At 35.3% G+C, this 22,780-nt stretch overlaps 1 protein-coding gene and 1 pseudogene across 1 annotated transcript in view; one reads left to right on the top strand and one right to left on the bottom strand.

Moving 5' to 3' along the window:
• The window catches only part of LOC122220000 (CD2 associated protein), a 137,398-nt gene that overhangs the window by 104,415 nt on the left and 10,203 nt on the right, over nucleotides 1-22,780 (bottom strand). The window lies entirely within an intron of this gene.
• LOC122219251 lies at nucleotides 3,525-4,319 on the top strand (annotated as a pseudogene).

Genomic DNA, 22,780 nt, shown 5'->3' with positions numbered 1-22,780 from the left:
AGTTAGTCTACAAAAGAATGAGAATCATCAGAAGACTTCTCATTAAGGACACCAGATTCTACAGGAAAAATAAAAAGGCAAGGCCACTTAAGTATTAAAGGAAAATGAATCCCACGGTCAGCCAAATCAGCAGACAAGGGTGTTACATTTTCACACAGGCAAGGAAAAGGAAATTAACTCCTACATATAACCTTACATGATGTTATCCAGTAAAATTAAAAAAAAAAAAAAAAGGAAACAAAAGAGAAGAAGACATGAAATCCAAGAAATAGTGGAGCCAATCCCAGAGAGTAAGAAAAGTGCTAAGATAGCAACCGTGCAACAAATCTAAGGAACAGTCTAGACTAAGCAGGAGACAAAAAGTTCTAGGAGGTATTTCAGAGCAAGAAGGAATGAGGAACAGACTGTGTATTAATTAACTACATTTTTAAAACCTAATAATGCACGTGGTAATCACTAAGATAATAAGTATAAAATGCCAAACAAAAAATAGTGGACTTGCAGTTTCGGCTCCAACATGTGAAAAACTTGGATGGTATCACTCCCACCCTTACAACCAGAAAAAAGCTAAGCAAACTGAAAGTCAGTGGCTTTTCTTGGGCCCACCATAGAACTGAGGACACAAGGCAAACTGCCGGCTCAAGATATGGAGAGGCAACGCCAAGAACTACTGGATCACCTCACACAAACAACTGGAACCATAAACTGATAGGAACATTATATGAGTTTCCCAGGGCTGTCATAACAATCACAAGCTAGGTGACTTAAAACAATAGAAGTTTATTCTTTCACATTTCTAGCTCTGGAGGCCAGAGTACAAAATCAAGTTATCAACAGGGTTGGATCTTTCTGAAGACTCAGAGAAAGAATTGCTTCACACTTGTGTCTTGGCTTCTGGAGGCTGCCAGAAATCTCTGGCATTCCTTAGCTTGCATAATTCCAACCTCTGCCTCCATCTGCACATGACCTTGCCCTTCTGTGTGTCTCAAATCTCCCTCCTCTAACTCTTAATAAGAACACCACTCACTGGATTTATGGTCAATCCTAAATCCAAGACCATACAACCTTAAGATCCTTAGTTATGTCTGCAAAGACTTCATTGCCAAATAATGCCACATTATTGTACCAGGGCTTAGAACCTGGACATATCGTTTTGGAGGCAAAAAGTTAATCCACTACAAACACTTAAATGGTATTTTTCCCCTGCTTTATTTTTTATTTATTTTTAAAATTTAAATCCAAGTTAGTTAACATATAGTATAATAATATCAGGAATAAATTTTAGTGATTCATTACATACATACAACACTCAGTGCTCATCCTAACAAGTGTCCTCCTTAACGCCCCCCCCAACACCCCACCAGCAACCATCAGTTTGTTCTGTATTTTAGAGTCTCTGTATTCTCTGTATTCTCCCTCTCTGTTGTTACATTATTTTGCTTTCCTTCTCTTTTGTTCATGTTTTGTATGTTAAATTCCACATGAGTAAAGTCATCTACTTGTCTTTCTATGATTTATTTCACTTAGCATAACACATCCCAGTTCCATCCACATTGTTGTAAATGGCAAAATTTCATTTTTTTTTTGATCGCCAAGTAATATTCCATTGTATGTATGTGTGTGTGTGTGTGTGCATCTTTTTATCCATTCATCAGTCAACGGACTTAAATGGTATTTTTGAGAAAACTTCTGGGAACCACAGTCTTAGGGGAGTCACCCATTTTTGTGGTGTTTACTTCCAGGAACATCACCAGATTCTTAGAGTGAAGAGCCCATAAAGATCTCCTTGTGCTTCCAGCAAGGAATGTCAAAGAAGTCAGTGTGAAACAGAAAACAGAGCATTCACCCTAACAAAGACTTAATCTCCACAGAAAAGACTTTATCCACCTGTGGAAAGGTCATGTCTCTGATTCTGGTCCCCTCTTAACCTTTCTGTCTCACAGGAGGGATGGGGGGAGGGACCTAAGACAGACCTATCAAGATCACAGTCCCAGGCCACAAACCCACAAAAAGTATGAGATTTAATTATAAGATTATAGGATGCTTTCTCTCCTCTACACCTTACCACCACACCAGGCGGGCTCCAATACAGTAAGTTAATTACTGCTGAGTTACTGCCTGGTGCAGATTCCATCTGAGGAGTTGTTAGGAAAGCACAAAGACAGCCAGGGAGACAAAAATGGACACTAAAGAAATAAGCCTCTGGTACCTATACCTACAGCAAATATTAAACACAATACAACTCTAGGACAGATTAATTTAAAATCTCACACTAATGATCTGTTTATCTCAGTTCCTATTTCCTAACATATAATGTCAAACTTTCAACAAAAAATTATACATCATGCTTTTAAAAGGCAAGAAAAAACAAAGACAAAGCAAGCATCAGAGCCAGACTCAAATATAACACTTCTTTTGGAATCAAATAGGGAATTTAAAATAACTATGATTAATAATGTTAAAGATGATAATGGGGGGAAGGGGGGGGGGGACAAGAAGCAAGAACAGATGGGAAAAGTAAGCAGACGGAAATTCTAAAATCAAAAGGAAATGAAAAAACTAAAAATCACTAATAGAAATAAAGGATGCCAGGTAGCATGTCACTGCTCCAGGAAATGAGGGGTCAGTGCTACAAGGGAAAAGTGGGCACCATGGCAACTGTGGTGTCTTGGAGGGGATCCACAATGGCAACCCATAAGCAGGAAGTTCTAAGCAAAGGTAGGATAGGTAGGATACACTGGCAGCAGCCACTGAGATGCTGGCCAGCGGGCTGGCAACCTAAACTGAAGGGACAAGTGGCATGCTCAGCATCCACACCCCTGAGCCCTTGCCTCAGTTTCCTGAACTTCAGGCTCCCTTCCACTGGACCTCCATGCCCAGGATCAGCAACTTTTTCAAACCTCTCCTCCCCTATCCTTGCCTCCTTCAGCCCCTGGAGCTCCGTGAGAAGCAGGGACTGGAAACTTCCAGCACTGAGATATGGCCCTGAGGGGTTGACAGGCAGCAAAAAGAAGGTCCCCAATGCCCAGGAGAGAATTATATTGGGGGAAGGGGACCAGACAAAGGGACACAAGCTCTCTGTACCTCTCCCCACCTCTTCCCTCTGCCACTGCCCGTTCTGTGCAAGTAGCCCTCCTAAGCACCAGGGCCGTGGAAATATCCTGGTAATCACCACTAATGGAAGCTGCTGGCACTGCCATCTAGGCCTCAGAGAAAGCAGTCAGCTTTATCCTGAAATGGTATGCACAGCACAGAGGCAGAAGTGCTCCCAGGGCTCCTGACAGCCCCACAGCAAGGGCAACAGGCAGAGGGGCACTCCTTGCCCCAACTCAAAGATGCCACCTCCAATGAACGAGAGCTTTCTGTCAGAGCTGCATCGGTGTTGTATTGTTTGATTTCATGGGCTCTGTTTCAGCCTTGAAGATCAACAAAATTAAAAGAGCAACACTGAATGAACTGATGGAGTATGTTTCAACTAACTGTGAAGTAATTTGTTGAATCAGTGTATTGTGACAAAAGTAAAAATGATCACCGCTAACATCTTCTATACTCTTCCTCCAAGTGATAATCTAGATTTTGATCCAGAAAAGGATGAACTTGAGGCCTCTTGGCTTCACATACAATTGGTGTCTGCCTTAAGATTTTTGGAGTTCTAGCCTAGCATTACAAAGTGATGTATTGGCCAGAAATTTGTAAAACAGTTCCTGAGCTTTTCAACAGTGAAGATACCTAACAGAATAGGACTTCCTGAAGACTGTTCTACACTGAATTTATCGGAAATTTCTTGGATTATGAGCATTCATAAGAAAACAAATTAACAACATTTTCCTCAGGTTTATGTATGATACACATTTCAAGGGTGTTGCTGAACTCCTTAAAATATTAGTAGTATTATCAATGGCTTTAGGCGATTACCACTGAAAACAGAACATATTTCTAATGATGGCTCTTATTCTTAACCACACTGCAAAAGGATTAGCTTTGTCTCATACTCAGCTAGCCTACTGTGTTGTATACTTTCTGAAGAAAAGATACAACACTAACATAACCAGTGATTATAGGATTGCTGAAATTCTGGCCAAAAGCATGCAGTCGGAAAGAGGTAATGTTTTTAGAAGAAACTGAAGAAATCTTAGATGTCACTGAACCAACACAGTTCAAAAGAAGTGAAGAGCCCTTTGTAAGCAGATATCCAAGTATGTACCCAGTTCCCAGTTTTAGGTTGGAGAAAGGGTACCATACTGCTGTAATAATGAATACATTCTTAGTTTGAGGAAAATATTAACAAAATGCTGACAATTGCATTTTGCAGTTTGTAAAAAATCTCCAATGAACACTGGAATTCGACAACTGTAGCATTCGTATACAACATGCTGAAAACCCTAATGGACATAAAAATGCTTTTCAACAACCTTACTAGCTCCGAAGATGAAAGACAAAAAGAGAAAAAAAAAGAAACTGGAACACAAAGAATTGTGGGGAATATTTACAGGAGCTAAAGCTAAAGAAAGCTTGAGAAAAGCAGAACAGTGTTTACAACATACAAAGTATTCTCAGTAACACAAGTGACAAATTAAAAACAGAAAAGAGAAGAAAGGAAAATTAAAAAGCCTACCATCACCATTGGACAGGCACAGTTTTATACACCATTTTGAAATATGTAAAAATTTTGAAACAAAATAAACCTCATCAGTATAATTAAAAGGCCAGGGTTTTTTTCCCAGCAAATGTAAATGAAAAAAATTTGTGGACTAAACATAGCTCTGTGCTACGTCACAGTACATTGTAACCTTTGTCTAATCACTGATTTATTGTGTCACTTCTCAAGTTATGAGATAATTACGAGAGTGGTAAGAATTGTGATGAATTTTATTGTGTTGCACATAGATACAGTGGTGTGCTCTGTATATTTCTCCTTTTTATTTTTTTTCTTGATTTTTTATTTTATTTATTTATTTTTTTAATATATGAAATTTATTGTCAAATTGGTTTCCATACAACACCCAGTGCTCATCCCAAAAGGTGCCCTCCTCAATACCCATCACCCACCCTCCCCTCCCTCCCACCCCCCATCAACCCTCAGTTTGTTCTCAGTTTTTAACAGTCTCTTATGCTTTGGCTCTCTCCCACTCTAACCTCTTTTTTTTTTTTTCCTTCCCCTCCCCCATGGGTTTCTGTTACGTTTCTCAGGATCCACATAAGAGTGAAACCATATGGTATCTGTCTTTCTCTGTATGGCTTATTTCACTTAGCATCACACTCTCCAGTTCCATCCATGTTGCTACAAAGGGCCATATTTCATTCTTTCTCATTGCCACGTAGTATTCCATTGTGTATATAAACCACAATTTTTTTATCCATTCATCAGTTGATGGACATTTAGGCTCTTTCCATAATTTGGCTATTGTTGAGAGAGCTGCTATAAACATTGGGGTACAAGTGCCCCTATGCATCAGTACTCCTGTATCCCTTGGATAAATTCCTAGCAGTGCTATTGCTGGGTCATAGGGTAGGTCTATTTTTAATTTTCTGAGGAACCTCCACACTGCTTTCCAGAGCGGCTGCACCAATTTGCATTCCCACCAACAGTGCAAGAGGGTTCCCATTACTCCACATCCTCTCCAGCATCTATAGTCTCCTGATTTGTTCATTTTGGCCACTCTGACTGGCATAAGGTGATATCTGAGTGTGGTTTTGATTTGTATTTCCCTGATAAGGAGCGACGTTGAACATCTTTTCATGTGCCTGTTGACCATCCGGATGTCTTCTTTAGAGAAGTGTCTATTCATGTTTTCTGCCCATTTCTTCACTGGGTTATTTGTTTTTTGGGTGTCGAGTTTGGTGAGCTCTTTATAGATTTTGGATACTAGCCCTTTGTCCGATATGTCATTTGCAAATATCTTTTCCCATTCCGTTGGTTGCCTTTTAGTTTTGTTGGTTGTTTCCTTTGCTGTGCAGAAGCTTTTTATCTTCATAAGGTCCCAGTAATTCACTTTTGCTTTTAATTCCCTTGCCTTTGGGGATGTGTCGAGTAAACGATTGCTACGGCTGAGGTCAGAGAGGTCTTTTCCTGCTTTCTCCTCTAAGGTTTTGATGGTTTCCTGTCTCACATTCAGGTCCTTTATCCATTTTGAGTTTATTTTTGTGAATGGTGTGAGAAAGTGGTCTAGTTTCAACCTTCTGCATGTTGCTGTCCAGTTCTCCCAGCACCATTTGTTAAAGAGACTGTCTTTTTTCCATTGGATGTTCTTTCCTGCTTTGTCAAAGATGAGTTGGCCATACGTTTGTGGGTCTAGTTCTGGGGTTTCTATTCTATTCCATTGGTCTATGTGTCTGTTTTTGTGCCATATTTCTCCTTTTTATAGTACGCTCTTCATACTGTTATAGACCCTAGTTAGTTACAGCCTACGAAAAAGAGTATTTCCTAAAATAAAACTCAAATATAATTCTTACCCATCTCTTCATTTCTTCTAGAAATATGATGAGGAGAATTACCCACCCTACACCTTCCTTCACTACAGATAGTACTTTTGGTCTAACATCTAAGCAAAAACATAAATCTCCAAGTGTTTTAAAGCACAAAACATAAATAAAAGCTGGGAAAGTAAACAAAACAAAACAAAAATGATAGAGGATGCCATTGGTGGGCTCATCACCAGACTAGACACCACCAAGGATGGAGCCAGCAAACTTGAAAATATGTCATTTGAAACTTCCCAAACCAAAACGTAAAGAGAAAAAAATAATATAAAAAAATAAAACAATGGGGCGCCTGGGTGGCTCAGTCAGTTAAGCATCTGACTTTGGCTCAGGTCATGATTTTGCGGTTCCTGAGTTCGAGCCCCACCTTTGGGCTCTGTGCTGACAGCTCAGAGTCTGGAGCCTGCGTTGGATTCTGTGTCTCCCTCTCTCTCTGCCCCTCTCCAACTAGTACATGCATGCTCACGCACTCTCTCTCTCTCTCTCTCTCAAGAATAAACATTAAAAAATTTGTAATAAAAAAATAAAACAAAATAGAACAGAAATCCAAGAAGTGTGCAACAATTTCAAAAGATAAAATATATGCATAACTGGAGTGCTAGAAAAGAAAGATAATGGAGAATTTTCCAAAATTATTATCATACACCAAACCACATACATGGGAAGTTCAGACAATACAAAGCAGGATAAATGTGGGAAAATCTACACCTAAGCATACCATATGCAAACGCAGAAAACCAAACACAAATTCTTGAAAGAAGCCATAAGAAAAAAAAAAACAACAAACTTACGTATAGAAGAACAAGGATAAGAACTATAGCAGACTGAAAAGAGAGTGGAGTAGGGGCACCTGGGTTGCTCAGTCAAGTGTCCGACTTCGACTTATGTCATGATCTCATGGTTTGTGGGTTTGAGCCCCGCATCAGGTTCCACACTAACAGTGTGGAACCTGCTTAGGATTCTCTCTCTCCCCTCTCTCTCTGATTTCCTCCACTCTTGCTTTCTCTCTCACTCAAAAATAAATATATAAACTTAGGGAAAAAAAGAGTGGAGAACACTAAAGTATTAAAAGAAAAAACCTTCCAACTTAGAATTCTTAGAAGGAAGTTTACAGAGATAAAGGTCAACCTTAAGAAACAAGAAAAATCTGAAGTAAATAATTTTATATCTAAAGGAAGTAGAAAAAGTACAAACAAAGCTCAAAGTTAAAAGGAAAAAAGAAAATAACAAATCAGAGCAGAAATAAATGATACAGATATTTTTAAAAAAATAAAAAAGATCAATGAATCCAAGAGCTGCTTTTTGAAAGATAAGCAAAATTGAGAAACCTTTGGCCAAACTCATCAAGAAAAAAAGAGAACTCAAGTAAATAAAACCAGAAATGAAAGAAGTAACAACCAAGACCACAGATTTATAAGACTACTACAGAAATTTATATGCCAACAAATTGGCCGACTTAGAAGATATGCATAAATATCTACACACATACATTCTTCCAATATTGAATCAGGAAAAAATAGAAAATCTGAACAGACTGATGACAAGTAATAAAATTAAATTGGTAATCAAAAAAACTCCCAATAAACAAAAGTCCAAGACCAGATGCCTTCACAGTTGAATTCTACCAAACATTTAAAGAAGAGTTAATACCTATTCTTCTCAAACTATTAAAAAAAAAATGAAGGAAAGCTTACAGCACTACCCTAATACTAGAACCAATAACACTATGAAAAAAGAAAACTATGGGTTAATTATATCTGATGAAAACAGAGGCAGATATACTCAACAAAATATTAGCAAATTTCACTTAACAATACATTAGAAGAATCATTCACCATGATCAAATGGGATTTATTCCAGAGATGCAAGGATGGTCCAGTATCCAAATATCAATCAATATGACACATCACATCAACAAAATAAAAGATAAAATCCCATATGACCATCTCAATAGATGCAGAAAAAGCATCTGACAAAATTCAACATCCATTCATGATAAAAACTCTCAACAAAATGGGTCTGGAGGGAACACACTTCAACAAAAAAAGCCATATATAATGAACCCATAGCTAATGTCATACTCAATGGTGAAAACTGAGAGCTTTTCCTTTAAGATTAGGAACAAGACAAAGGTACCTACTCTTGCCACTTTTATTCAAAACAGTACTGGAAATCCTAGCTATAGCAATCAGGCAAGAAAAAGGAATAAAAGAAAGGTATCAAATGGGTACGGAAGAAGTAAAACTGTCACTATTTCCAGTTGACATAACCCTATATATGGAAAACTCTAAAGATTCCACCAAAAAGACTTGAGAAAAACTGAATTCAGTAAAGTTGCAGGACACAAAATAAATATCCAGCAATTGGCTGCATTTCTATATACTAAAAACAAAACAGCAGAAAGAGAAATTAAGAAAACAATCCCATTTACAATTACACCAAAAAGAATAGAATACCTAGGAATAAATTTAACCAAGAAGGTGACTAACCTATAATGTGATAATTATAAGACACTGAAGAAAAGAAACTACAGATGACACAAATGGAAAAGTTATAATAATGAATTAATCTACAAAATGATTAAATATGATGAATTAATCTACAAAAATGCAGGCAAGAAAGTACAGTGGAGCAAAGAGTCTCTTCTATAAATGCTGTTGGGAAAAATGGACTGCTACACACAAAAGAATAAAACTCGACCACTTTCTTACAATGTATAGAAAAATAACTCAAAGTGGTTTAAACACTTAAATATGAGAACTGAAACCAGAATATTCCTTTAAAAAAAAAAAAAAAAACAAAAAAACAGGCAGTAGTCTCTTTAACACTGGCCCTGATAACGTATTTATGGGTAGGTCTCCTCAGGCAAGGGAAATAAAAAATAAACTATTTGGACTACCAAAGTAACAAGGTTCTGCACAGCAAAGGAAGCCATCAACAAAATGAAAATGCATTCTGGATGAGAAGAGGTATTTGCACATGATTTATCCAACAAGAGGGTTAACAGCCAAAATATATAAACAACTCTTACAACTCAACACCAAAAAAACAAATAATCCAGTTTTGAAAATGGACAGAACACCTAAAGAGACATTTTTATAAAGTCATACAGATGGCCAACTGACACATGAAAAAAATGCTCAAAATAACAAAATATCAAGGAAATATAAATCGAAACCACAGTGTTAAAAAAAAAATGTGTTACAACCTCTCATTAGTCAGAGCAGCTAGAATCAAAAAGACAAGAAATACCAAATGTTGATGAGGATATGGAGAAAAAAATCCTCATGCACTTCTGGTGGGATTGTAAATTGGTGATACTGTAAAAAAGAACAGTAAGGAGGTTCCTCAAAAAATTAAAAATAGAAACAATATACGATCTAGTAATTTCACTATTGAATATTTACTCAAAGAAAGCAAAAGCACTAATTCAAAAAGACATACGCAGCCTGTGTTCATTACAGCATTATTTACAATAGCCAAGATATGGAAGCAACCTGTGTCCATTGATAGATGAATGGATAAAGAAGATGTGGTGTGTGTGTGTGTGTATATACGTATATGCATATGTGTATAAACAAAGAGATAGATAACAGTGTGTTACTCAGCCATAAAAAAAAGAATGAGATCTTTCCATTTACATTAACAGGGATAGACCTGGAATTATGCTAAAATGGAGATAAGTCAAAGAAACACAAATACCAATGATTTCACTTATTTGTGGAATCTTTAAAAAAAAAAGAAAAATCCAGAAAGACTGTAAATACAGAGAATTGCCAGCTGCCAGAGGGGAGAGAGATGGGAGATGGGCAAAACAGGCGAGGGGAATAAGAGGTACAAACCCCCAGTTATAAAATAAATATGTTACAGAGATGAAAAATATAGTAGTAATATGTAATAACATTGTATGGTGACAGATGGCAACTACACTTACCACTGTGAGAACTGCATAATATATAGAATTGCCAAATCACTATGTCATGCACCTGAAACTAATATAACACTGCATATCAACCATTATTAAATATTTTTTCTTAATAAAAAGAGTGAAGGAAAAGGAATAAATGGAAGTAAAACAAAATGCTTTTTTCTTACTCTTAACTAATCTAAAAGATAACTGTTTAAAATAATAATTTGCTGATTATTGCACATCGATAGGCTAATATAAGTGACAGCAACTTCATAAAGGACAAAGGAAGAGTTAGGAATACTCTATGGTATTTGCATTACATGTGAAGTTGTGCAGTGCTATTTTAAGGTGAACTCAGGGGGCGCCTGGGTGGCTCAGTTGGTTAAGTAACCGATCCTTGATTCTGGCTCAGGTCATGATCTCATGGTTTGTGGGATCAAGCCCATGTCAGGCTCCGTGTTATCAGCACAAAGCCTGCTTGGGATTCTTTCTCTCTCTCTCTCTCTCTCTCTCTCTCTCTCTCTCTCTCTCATTCTGTCCCTGTCTCTCTCTCAAAATAAATAAACTTTAAAAAATAAATAAATAAAGGTGAACTCAGACCGGTTATAAATATATATAGCAAACTTTAAGGCAAATACCTAAAAAAAATTCTAAGTATAATTCATAGGCTAGGAGAAAACATAAAATCTGAAATCATAAAATGTACAACTAAAGGAAACAGGAAATAAAAACAGAGAAAATAGAAAAATAGGGAAAAATCAATGAAACCAAAATTGATCATTTTAAAAGGTCAATAAAATTAATAAATTTCTAGGAAGAATGATTAAGAAAAAAAAAAAGAGAAGACCCAAATTACCATTATCAAGAATAAAAAGAGACACCATCACTAAAGATTTATACTCATTAAAAACAATAATAATAAGGAAAACTGTAAACAACATACACATGTAGAAAACCTGAAAGTTTTGGAGCTCCTGGGTATCTCAGTCAGTTAAGGGTCAACTCCGACTCAGGTCATGATCTCACCATTTTTGAGTCTGAGCCCCGTGTTGGGCTCTGTGCTGACAACTCAGAGTCTGGAGCCTGCTTCAGATTCTGTGTCTCCGTCTCTCTCTGCCCCTTCCCCGCTCATGCTCTATCTCCATCTCTCAAAAACTGAATAAATGTTAAATTTTTTTTTTTTTATTTTAAAAAACATTAAGCCTCAAGTTTTGGTGCTTTGGTAGTTTCAGATAATCTGAATAACTACTTTTAAAATTTTTTAAGTTTGTAGTTGGAAACACTCTAGAAAAAGAAATCTCCAGATCCAGATGGTTTTCCTGGAAAATTCTACCAAATATTTAATGATGAACTCTCCCAACTGTACACAATGAGATAAGTAAAAAATATTTATCACAATGGCTAAAATAAAAAATTCTAAAAAGGATGTGAAGCCATTGGAAATCTAGAATATTGCTGGTAGCAATACCAAAAAAAAAAAAAAAAAAAAAAAAGTACAGACACCGGTAAAGAGTTTGGCAGTTTCTTATAAAGTTAAACATACACATTTCCATATGACTCACCAATCCCACTCCTAGTTACATATACTCTGGAGAAGTAAAATACATGTTCACATAAAAACCTCTACACAAATGTTTATAGCAGCTCTATCCATAAGTGCTACAAACCAGGAAAAGAAAAACAAACACCCTTCAATGGACAAATGGATAGAAAATCGTGGTATAGTCATGTAATGAAATATTACTCAGCAACAAAAATGAACTATTGATACAGTAACTTGAACAAATCTTAAGAGCATTACATTAAATCAGGCCAATTTCAAAAGGTTACATATTGTACAAACCAATTATATGAAATTTTCAAAAAGATAAATCTATGAAGAACAGCTGGTTGCCACAGGAGGGAGAAGAGATGGTCACTACAAAATTAATAGAACTGCACACATCCAAAAAAGTCCATTTTCCTGTATGTCAATTCGAATAAATAACAGGATAACTATGTACAAATATAATCTGTCTTTTGTAATGCTATAAAGAGCAAGAGTCTAGTAATTCTGACATCAGTGAGGATAATGGTAACGTAGTCCTAGAAAGATGTTCGTGATAAATGAAAGGTATATTATTAAGTGGCATGTATCATACAATCTTATTTTTTCCAAAAAGGAAAAAAAGGGGAGGGGGGGAGGATTAAAAAATTTGAATACAGAAATCCATAAACAAAAATGTTAATAGTTATTTCTGAGTGGTGAAACAACCTGGATTTTTATTTTCTTTCACTTTCTAAATTGCCCAAATACCTGACTTTTAAAAAAACTAATTAATACTACAGCCAGAATAATAAGGCTACTGTATTAAAAAGAAACAGAACAAAATGACACATATTCACAATACTACCATCAAGATAAAAAAGTTTCAAATATACAATTTCCCTTTTGTATAAAACACACACACATTGGTTTATATACCTCAAAAAAAAGTTTGCAAAGATACATATCACAATGACGGGTAATAACTTTGGGTAAGTTTTCCCTCTCATTTGCATTATTTGCAATTTTCTTATTTTTCTATTAAAAATCCAAATTATGTAGCTTGAAGAGCAAAATTTTAATCATAAAAATACACACAAAAACCTTAGGCAATCCATGTCAAACAACAGGTGACTAGTCAAATCAAATACAGTAAAACCATACAAGGGAATAAGACTCAATTAGAGACGATATAGTTTAGGAAAATATGAACAATGAAATTTCAAATGAATAAGGCAAGAGACCAAGCTACATGTAAACTATAAACCAAATCTGTGAAATATATTTATTTTTTAAGACCTGAAATACATCAATATAATCACTCTGGAGTTTACAGATCTTTTTTCTTCTTCTTTATTCTCTCTGTATTTTCTAAACCTCCTAAAATCAACAGTTTCTACAATCAGAAAATATGTTACTAATGTTGGTATCTCAATATACTGGATTTACAGAATGTTGGTGTGGCAGATCCCCCATTATGCAACAGTGTTCCTTATTATAATGAGAACTTTTCTGGTTAGGGCTTCATTCCAAGGTGATACAGGAGGGTATCTGAGGTTATGACCCCCCGTACACATCAAAACCTTTCACCTAGTAAGTAGTAGAGCCAGTTAGAACCAACCGGGACATGTTTCAATCCTGAAGGGATCATTAAAACACAGTAAATTCCATCCACCCTACTCCAATAGAATTCCAGAATTTAGTTATTACCAAGGCTAAACTCGATACAAAAAGGTTAATATCAATCTTCCAACATCACTTCACTATCTTAAAAACCACAAATTCTATAGTACAAGTCATATGAAACAAGAAATGTTCCTGACTTCCAAATGCTCTGTTTTTCAAGTTCTTGGCTATTTATTTACTCAGTTAATAGTTCTACCTGCTCTTAGCCATCTACTTAATTATAATGCCTATATTTGGACATGAAAATTGTTAAGCTTCCTTAGTAATATTCTTGTATATAATACACACATATAAACATACACAATGTTTTTCAAAATACTATAGTAGTAAGTCATGAAGTATATGGGCAAAAAAATATGTTCCAGTGAATGTCAGCAATACAATGAACGCCTCTTTAAATTATGTTGTATACTCTAAATTATTTGTGCCATCTTGCAGAATTACAGAGTTGACTTTCAAATATTTTATCCACTTTAACAAAGTCTCTACTCAAAAGTCAAACTTTCATTTCAACAGTTCACATCTTTTCCAATAAATTCACTTACTGCTTAAAAATGAGTTTGTTGTGAAAGTTCTTTTTATACATGTTAAAGTAGCATTCTATTTTTAATTTTTTCAAATAATCAAACTACAACCAAAAACACTAACTTCTCATTTATCAGAGCTAAATAAACCATATCCTCCTAATGTCAGTAAAATTCAAAATAAATTCATCTTAGATCTTTGGGGATATTTTTGCCAATATATAAAGAGCCATCCTAACCCCAAAGACTTAAGTTATGATTATTTAACTAACCAATGAAAAACAGTAGCACTTGTATGGTTGATTAGCTCACCCAGCTATCCACTTCTAAAACATCTCAAAAGATTAAATACCTCAACGAAGCCTATCAGGATGAGCAATGAAAAATAAATTGGAGCCACAAGAGATTACAGAATACACAAAGAGATTTGTCAATTCAACACTCTAGAAAGAGATGCTGCAGAGTTGGGGCCAGACACAGAGGCCCAGAGGCATGTGAGAACCTACGACACTAGGCTGGTTCTTCGTTAGGCTATAAAGTTCCAGGCCTAAAAAAATAAATAAATAAACAGAGTTGCAAGCCTAAAAATCTCACTTACATGGATAAATTTTTATTAAACACACACACACACATACACACACACACAAATTACTCAGGGGATTAAAAAAAAAAATCAACAGCTTCATAATCCAGGAATAATATCTGAAAGTAGCCTAAAAAATGTCCTCAAAAACAGTTCTCCGAAACAGATGATTTACAAAACTTCACTATCTTAAAATAATTTATTCACTAAAACAATGTATTCATTATTTATTCATAACTTATTATTTAAACACAATTTAAATGATATTAAGACCAAAATTTGCACCCACAAATGTACCATCTCAAACACATAAGTTTCTGTATAAAATGCCAATACAGGGAATTCAAATACATAATTAGCCACCACAATAGGCAGGGGATAGAGGTTTAATCTTGGAAAATCTGGGGCACCTGGCTGGTTCAGTCAGTAGAGCGTACAACTCTTGATCTCAGGGTCATAAGTTCAAGCCCCACAATGGGCATAACGCTTACTCTAAAAACAATAATAGGGGCTCCTGGGTGGCTCAGTTGGTTAAGCATCTGATTTCAGCTCAGGTCTCACGGCTCATGAGTTCAAGCCCCACGTCAGGCTCTGTGCTGACAACTCAGATTCTATGTCTCCCTCTCTCTCTGCCCCTCCCCTGCTCATGCACGCCCACACTCTCTCTCTCTCTCTCAAAAATAAATAAACATTTAAAAAGTTTTTAAATAATAATTAATAAATAAATGTCTTGGAAAATCTCACTTATCATATAAATAGATAAAATACCACATGATCCACAGGTTCTAAATAGCATTCAACAAACTTCAGTCCTACTGTAATTTGTGTGAACTCAATCCCTCTTGTCGCAGTAAAAAGCTTCTAACATGAGGTCTTAAGCTCAAGCTTTGCCCCAGAAAACTTAAGCTTTGGGGCTAAATTACCAATTCAGTTTCTCTCAGGATAACTAGATTTATAACATGCAAGTTCAGAACTAATCTATATTAGGGCAATGATTCTCAACCAAGATGAATTTGCCCAACAGCTGGCAAAGTCTGGAGACATTTTTGGTTATGGCTCAGGCAATGCTACTGGCATCTCATGGTTAGGGGCGAGGGATACCACGAAGTACCCATCAATGCACAGGACAGCCCTTCACAACAAATTGATTTCTGGCCCAAAACTACTAAGGCTGAAAAGCTCCATATAAGGGGAAATATGCAACATACATATTTTCATTTCATACCATATCTGGTGGGTTCCAGTTGAGTTATTAAAAAAACAAAAACAAAAAACACCTCTTCTAAGGGCACCTGGCTAGCTCATTCATAAACATGTAACTCTTATTTTTTTTAAGTTTATTTATTTATTTTGAAATGGGCGGGGGGGGGGGGGGGGGGGGGGGGAGGGGGGAGAGAAAATCCCAAGCGGGATCTGTGCTGTCATAGCAAACCCTGATGCAGGGATCAAACTCATGAACCATGAGATCATGACCTGAGCCAAAACCAAGAGTCAGACGCTTAACCAACTGAGCAATACAGGTGCCCCAAGAGGTATAACTCTTATTTTTTTTCTCCCAAGAGGTGTAACTCTGTTTAAGCCCCACGTCAGGTGTAAATATTACTAAAAACTTATACTAAAAAAAAAAAAAAAGAAGAAGAAGAAAAAACCAGGGTGCCTGGGTGCCAACTCTTTATTTCCTCTCGGGTCATGACCTCATGGTTCCTGAGCTCCAGCTCTGCATCAGGCTCTGCACTGAGCATGGAGCCTGCTAGAGATTCTCTCTCCCTCTCTCTCTACCCCTCCCCTGTGCATGTGAGTGCACTCTTTCTCTCAAAATAAATAAACTTTAAAAAAAAAAAAAAAACAAAAAACAGAATTCTTTCACACATACACACAGAACAAGGAAGGAGGAAGAGGTACGCAAAGGAGGGAGGGAAGGAAATGGAAGTATCAAAACTGGTGAGGAGACATTTCTAAACTTAGAGCAAACAAAACAATCAAAATTTAAAGCAAGCAAATTGGAAACTAGGAATAAATATCTGCAGCAAACCAGACAAAGAATTAAAGGCATTTGAAAGAACCAAAAAGAAAAATAATACAACCGAGATTGAAAAACAAGCAAAACTGTAGTATTTAAAATGAAGTACAGCCACTAAGAATTTAAGAATATATATATAAATATATATATATATATATATATATATATATATATATATATATATTTTTTTTTTTTTTTTTTTTTTTTTTTTTTTTTTTTCCTTAACAACTTGGCTGCAGGTAGGGGCAGTGTTTACTGGTAGTATTTTTTAAGGAGTCTACAATTTTATCTTCTAATAGTGATTTAAAAAAAAAAAAACAATAAAAATAGTGATTTTTTAAAAACAAAAGAATGCCTGAAAATCAAAGTTAAAAATATTAAAATCCAGAATTTTTAAAAAATTATACACAAAATATTGATGGTAATATTATGTTTGCCAACTATTCTGCCCTAATAAATATTTATTCTTCTGATAATGAAAGGTCACTTCATAAAAAAATAATATAAACAATTTATACAAATTCTAAACAGGTTTGAACTGTATGGGCATTCACTAGGGAATATTTACTTTGGTTATGATCAATACAGTATAGATAAATATTACAATATCTAATTAGGTCTGTCAAATTAAATATACTCTATGTCACATCACTGGTTATATTATACATTTGAGCTTTAACCTTTGTTTACTATAGCAAAGGACAAAATACAAGAAGTTGTACAAATATTAACAAAAAAAAAAAATTCCACTGTAAATTCAGAAACAATTATAAGCTTTACTCCAAAGCAGTAATATGATAGAAATACTTTATACCTCTTATTTAAATAATTAAGATAAAAAATAAAAAATATTTTTTGGGGGCACCAGGGTGGCTCAGTCAGTTAAGCATCCGACTTCAGCTCAGGTTATGATCTCACAGTTCATGAGTTCAAACCCCACATCAGGGTCTGTGCTGACAGTGCAGAGCCTGGAGCCTGTTTAGGATTCTGTGTCTCCCTCCCTCTGTCCCTCCCCCCTCCCCCCTCTCTCAAAAATAAACATTTTGAAAATTTTTTTAAATAAAAATAAAAAATATTTTTACTTCTCATTTTCAGTAATAAATATTTCTTGCCAAAACCAAAAATCTTTACCAGGAACTTATTTCCAGGGCTATTTTTACATAAATGGAGAAACGCAACTTTGATGAGCGTTGCTTAATGTTACTTGACATTTCATTATTCAGGTTCCCTAAAGTTACCCAGTCAAAATAGTAATGAAAAGCACGGTAAGCCCTAAAGTCCTTTTAGCCATATAATATCAGAATTTCTGTGCTCTCCTCAAATTAAGAGAGAACTGATAAACATGCTTTACTTTCAACAGAAATAAGTAAATCACTGGTAGTGATTTGTGCCTAATCTAAAGATATCATACACAAAATGCAACCCTCCTTTTTGTATTTCAAATAGAGTGCAAAAGTCTGCATAGTACCAAGTGCTCTTATTCAGAGTATTCAGAGAATAGAGTATGTAGTATAAGAAAATTTTACACAGTATTACATTCCTTTTAATATTACTAAGTCAGATCCATAGGTGACAAATATCTACAAAAATAATCTAAGTTTAAAAAACAAAAGGATTTTAATCACATAAAGACTTAGTTCAAAGCAAAAATATTACCATGCACATGTAATTAATGCCTCCTAAGAACAAATATACAAAATACATCTGAAAAGCAAACAAAGTGGAAAATTCTATTAAATATTCCTCATCTAGCGGCATCTGGGTGGCTCAGTTGGTTAAGTACCCAACTCTTGATTTCCCCTTAGGTCATGATCTCAAGCTCCTGAGATCAAGACTAATGAAAGGCTCAACACTAAGTGCAGCCTGCTTAAGATTCTCTCTCTCTTTCCTCCTCTGCCCCTCTCCTTCACTTGCACATACATGCGCTCTCTCTCTAAAATAAAAATACATAAGTAAAGAAAAATAATTGTTTATATAGTCCTCATTCAGATTTTTATTTCCACTATTAATTTTGAAAAAACAGTAGAAATTAGTTTTAAGCACATTTCAAGCCACATTAAAAACATACCATGTATTTGTCATAAAGTTTTAAAGAATTCATCAAAAAATCTTATGATAATCTACTGGATACATAAGTAAAAGACCGAAGTGTAACACATAGCTGAAATTTAAAATCTTTTAAGAGAAAATAGTTACCCAAATACATGTACCAAATACCAAATACATGTGGATAATACCAATCCACAATTTTAGGGTAATAAATATTTAAATTTGTTTTCTTACACCACATTGGAATAGTCATTTCAATCTGTATCACTTGCTCTGTGTAGCTCAATTTTCTCCCTCAATGTTTTAAGAAATAATTAAGAGGACATGCTTTAAAATCAGAACAATGCAAGTTCACTCCAGCCTTCTCCACATCCTGTCTCTGACCTTGGGTGAGTAACAATCTCTTTAACTTCCATTTCTGATTTTGGAAAATGGAAACAATGATGTTTAATCCCAGAACGCTCCAATGGAAATTAAATACTGAATAAAATGCCTAGCATTTAAAGCATTCCTTAAATGCTAATAATTAGCCAATATATCAGTTTAAAAGAAATTTTAGCTTACCAAAAAATGGAAAATTGCTATAAAAGACAATTTCACTCTCAAGACTTTAAAAATGTAATGAAGTGGGCGCCTGGGTGGCTCAGTCGGTTAAGCGGCCGACTTTGGCTCAGGTCATGATCTCACAGTCCGTGAGTTCGAGTCCCGCGTCGGGCTCTGTTGCTGACAGCTTGGAGCCTGGAGCCTGTTTCAGATTCTGTGTCTCCCTCTCTCTGACCCTCCCCCGTTCATGCTCTGTCTCTCTCTGTCTCAAAAATAAATAAATGTTAAAAAAAAAAAAAAATTAAAAATAAATAAATAAATAAATAAAATGTAATGAAGTTATGTAAACAACTGCAAGAACCTATAAGAATAATCAGAATCATGAAAAAATCTAAAGTTATCGTTTGAATTTCTCCATGTTTCCAAGCATACACGAAAAGTAAATACGTGCATTAAAAAATAACTTAAATTCATATACTCAAAGAGGTGTTACCTTCAAGTTACCAAAAAACATTATCTGGCCAAGGTTGAGAGCAGGGACTTTGTTTCACTTATCTTTGTATTCCCAAGCCCTATCACAGTGCCTGATATATCAAATGTACATAGCTATTTGTAGCACTGAAATGGAAGATACTAAATTGCCTAGAATTTTAAATTCTTCTTTCAACACAAATATAATGATACTCCATACTCATTCAGCAAATATTTGAGGGGCTGCTACTGGAAGGTTCCCACTTGTTCCAGGTACCTGAATACATCTAAGAATGAAAATTATAAAAAAAAAAAAAAAAAAGTAGCAGCTCTGCACTCCTGGAATTTATATTCTAAAACTTTGTACACCCTGTATTTACATTCTAAAAAGGTAAGGTAAATAAGCAATAAACATGTAAGTAAGGAAATTACAAAGTCAGTCATAATGTGTTAAGAATGGAGGATAAAAAAAAAAAAAAAGTAGGGCAGGATATGGAAGATCTAAATGCCTGTTATCTATAACCTTAAAGACGCCTCTCAGAGGAAGAGTTAGGAATTAGTTCCACATTTTTTAGTGGTTAAGAGTAGCACAAGCACTGGAATACAGACACTTGCCTGGATTCAGTAGTAATTACCTACTACTTCTATGCTTCTTTCCTAATCTACAGAATGAGAAAAATAACAGAACCCAAAAACGTATAGATTTGTTGTGAGAATTAAATTAAATAATGCTTGTAAAGTGCTTAAAACCATACCTTAAACAGAAGTACTTAATAAATATTCACTGTTAACAGCCATTACAATATACTGCAACCTCCCATTAATTGTTAAACAACCCAGGGCAAGGATCTTCTCCACCTTTTTATTTTGAATGCTGCTGTCAGTGCTGGTACACAAGACCTCAAAAAATATCTAATTTAAACCAAAGTATTTACTGACAAGACAGAATTATAATTATTATTGTTCTGGGCAAAAGCAATTAGTGTGGGATAGCACTGATTACAAAGAACCAGAAGTGTTAAAATGTGGAAAAGAAATCATAGAATAGCCATTTAAGAGTCTCCTTGAGAACTTTTTTCAGAATGCACTGAAAATCCAATAAAAAATATAGATCCTGTACCGAAAACAATTCCATTACAAAGGTTCATGCAAAATTTTACACGTTTAAAACTGACAGGCTCCTGACATGTATTCCCATATCAACTGGGAACATATTATATCACCAATTATTATTTCTGTTATTCTTTCGTGGTCTTGACCAACAGTATTCATGTTATTTGTGAAATACCACTCTTAAATCTTATCTCCAAAGTTAAGCATTATAAAATGAAAGAACTGCTAATTACTAGGCCAAACTATACTTTCAAATAACAATCCAAATGTGGTTGCAAAGCTTCAATTTCTCTATTATACCAGTAGGCCAAGTGCCAAAAACCATATTTCATTTAGAAAGCAGAATGAGGGGCGCCTGGGTGGCTCAGTCGGTTGGGTGTCTGACTTCGGCTCAGGTCATGATCTCATGGCTCCTGAGTTAGAGCCTGCGTCAGGCTCTGTGCTGACAGCTCAGAGCCTGGAGACTGTTTTGGATTCCATATCTCCCACTCTTCTCTGCTCCTCCCCCATTAATGCTCTGTCTCTCTCAAAAATAAACGTCAAAAAAATTAAAAACAAAACAAAAGAAAGCAGAATGAAACAAACTGCAGGCCTATTACACACAATCTACTAAACTAAGTCTTTTTTCCATGAGAAAATATATTTGTTATCTAATTACAACAGATTATCACTCGTCTCTAATATAAAATTAATCAGTTAAGACCAAAAGTGGTTTATCATTAAGTAACTCTAAAAGAGTACAATTCCTTATGTGCTAATTTGTAATTGTATAATAATTTTAAAATATTTTTATACTTTCATTAGATTCACAACAAACCTAAAGGCTTACATCCTAAAACTGTACTGTTCAGCTGGTAACACCTGACACATGAGACTACTGGGCACTTGAATTGTGGCTAATCCAAACTAACGTGTTATATTGATGTAAAATACACAACAGATCTCAAAGACAGGAAAAAAAATGTAAACTATCTCATTAATAACTTTTTATACTGAATATATACTGAAATAACTATTTTCCTTAAGTCAACATAGCCAAAATATTAAAATTAATTTCATCTGTTCCTCTTTATTTTTTAACACATTAGGAAACTTTTAATTATATATGTAATTTATCAGGTTAGTATGCCTCAAAGAACGTATGTACACTTGCTTCACAACACTCATTTAAGATGGTATAATTTTATAGTTCAATAAACACTGTCCAAGTTATTTTATTTATGTTTAGAGAGAGAGCATGCAAGCAGAGAAGAGGGACAGGGGAGAGACAGAGAATCTTAAGCAGGCTCCATACTCAGCATGGAGCCCAAGGTGGGGCTTGATCCCACAACCCTGGGATCCTGAGCCAAAATCAAGAGTTGAACGCTCCACCAACTGAGCCACCCAGGTGCCCTGTTCAAGTTATTTTAAACAAATTTTGAGCAAATTAAGCCTTTATGCCTACATTTGTTTAACATGTGAAGACTCATATAGAAATGTCTCTGATTTACAAAACAGATAATCTTATAATTATCTTAATAATAAATCCTTTATTTACTAGGAGAATGTAACATCACTGCAACACAGATGGAGCAGGCAATCAGCAGCCCACCTGACAAGATGCTTAATATCTGACATTATTGATTTCTCTATTAAAATGAGTCATATAGAAAGGATTAAAGAGGGTTTTTTTGTTTGTTTTTTGGGTTTTTTTAAGATTTTAAGTAATCTCTATACCCAACAGTGGGGCTTATACTCACTGGAGATCAATAATTGCACACCACCAACTGAGCCAGCCAGGCACCCCTAAAGGGTTTATTTCTAAAAGATAAGTTAGACCTCATACCAACTTGAAACAGTAGCTCCACTAGTCAGATTTTGTTAGTCTGGTTGAGGT

This window comes from Panthera leo, chromosome B2 (genome assembly GCF_018350215.1).
Source record: "Panthera leo isolate Ple1 chromosome B2, P.leo_Ple1_pat1.1, whole genome shotgun sequence".
Classification (NCBI taxonomy): Eukaryota; Metazoa; Chordata; class Mammalia; order Carnivora; family Felidae; genus Panthera; species Panthera leo.
This window is presented reverse-complemented; position numbering and strand designations above follow the sequence as displayed.